The 1,962-nt window shown below is 38.4% G+C and overlaps 1 pseudogene; it reads left to right on the forward strand.

Annotated features, from left to right (window-relative positions):
- The window catches only part of LOC102486449 (olfactory receptor 7A10-like), a 23,491-nt pseudogene extending 22,224 nt beyond the window's left edge, over nucleotides 1-1,267 (forward strand).
- Nucleotides 1,268-1,962: the final 695 nt, after the last annotated feature.

The following is a 1,962-nucleotide window of genomic DNA, read 5'->3' on the forward strand; positions in this document are numbered from 1 at the left end:
GAGAGAGACATAGAGACAGAAAGTGAGAAATCACCCCCCAGGGGGGATGGTCACACCGCAATCCCTTCTCCATTCTCCTCTAAGGATCTTGGGCACTCACGCACACGTGCCCAGCATGAGTTTTAAGCCACTGGGTCCGGGACGCGAACCACGGTCGAGTACGTGGGAGTCCAGCAACATAGCCATTACACTAACTGCTGGTTCCCCAAAACTGTAGCATTTTAACTACGTAATTATTGTGAATTCTATGAGCCAACTCTATGAGCCATTTTGAGTGAAAAATTAGACAGCTAATTTCTTTTTTCTGGTAGTCTCTTTCATCATACAGGACCAGAGAATGATACAAGAATTTCAGAATTTCTTCTTCTGTGACTTTCAGAGGAACCCAAATTACAGTCCCTCATATTTGGACTTTTCCTCTTTGTGTACCTGATCACTGTGATTGGAAACCTGCTCATCATCCTGGCCACCATCTCAGACTCTCACCTGCACACCTCCATGTACTTCTTCCTCTCCAATCTGTCCTTTGCTGATATCTGTTTCACCTCCACGACTGTACCAAAGATGCTGGTGAATATCCAGACACAGAGCAAGGCTATCACATATGCAGGCTGCATTACCCAGATGTTCTTTTTTACGCTCTTTGCAGCATTAGATGACTTTCTTCTGACCATGATGGCCTATGACCGGTATGTGGCCATCTGTCACCCTTTACACTACATTGTCATCATGAACCCCTGATTCTGTGTGCTTCTGATTCTATTGTCCTGGATTATGAGTGTCCTCACTTCATTATTACATAATTTAATGACATTGCAGCTGTCCTTCTGTATGCCATTGGAAATCCCCCACTTTTTCTGTGAACTAAATCAGGTGGTCCACCTTGCCTGTTCTGACACCTTTCTTAATGATATGATGATATATTTTACATCTGTGGTGCTAGCTGGTGGTCCCCTTGCTGGTATCCTTTACTCTTACTGTAAAATAGTTTCTTCTATATGTGCGATCATCAGGTCAGAGGAGGTATAAAGCATTTTCCATCTGTGCTTCTCACCTGTTGGTTGTCTCTTTATTTTATTTTACAATGGTATGTGTGTACCTTAGTTCTGCTGCCAACCACAACTCACACTCGAGTGCAACAGCCTCAGTGATGTACACGGTGGTCACACCCATGCTGAACCCCTTCATCTACAGTCTGAGGAATAAAGTCATAAATAGGGCTTTGAAGCAATTTTTTCTGAGGGAAGAGAGTAAAGAATTATTTTAAAAGTGTATGTAAATGAAAGACTCTAAGCCTCAGAGTCAGAAATCAATATTCTTTCATTAGACTGTAGAATTAGAACTTGTACCATCTTTTTAAAATCTCATTTTTAACTTTTATTTATTATTACTTTTATTTATGACTTAACTGATATGCACCATATTCACACTGGGAAAAGCATTTTGTATGCTGTACTTCTTTTCCCAGTGCAAATATGGTGCATTTTAGTCAATTCATGGATATTATCATCAACAGATAACTTTCCCATTTTATTTCTGTTCTTCCCCATCCATCTTTATTTTATTGGGCTTCAATTTTTTTGCTCTCCACAGCTTATAAAATGTATGCTATTTGTTTTAGAAAGGTTTCTGTCCTCTCTGATATTCGATGATTTCCTCCTTTGTCATTTTTCTCTTTTCCTATGGCTATTTCCAAACTAGGATTAGAAATAATTTGGAGATTTTCATTTGTCTCACACAAATTGAAGCGTTTTCTGAAAATTAAATATCCTAAAAAGCTTGAATATCTAAAAAATTTTGAGCACAAATTTGATGCCACAGTGCATAATTCCATATCTGATTTCATGCCATTGGTCATATTATAAAAGGTGCAATACAAAAATAAATTGTATAAAACTACTTTCAGTTTATGTGTATAAGGTGCATATAAAATGACCCTGAATTTTGTGTTTAGATTTGTAT

Source organism: Tupaia chinensis, unplaced genomic scaffold (assembly GCF_000334495.1).
Source record: "Tupaia chinensis unplaced genomic scaffold, TupChi_1.0 Scaffold144109_1, whole genome shotgun sequence".
In the NCBI taxonomy this organism is placed as follows: Eukaryota; Metazoa; Chordata; class Mammalia; order Scandentia; family Tupaiidae; genus Tupaia; species Tupaia belangeri.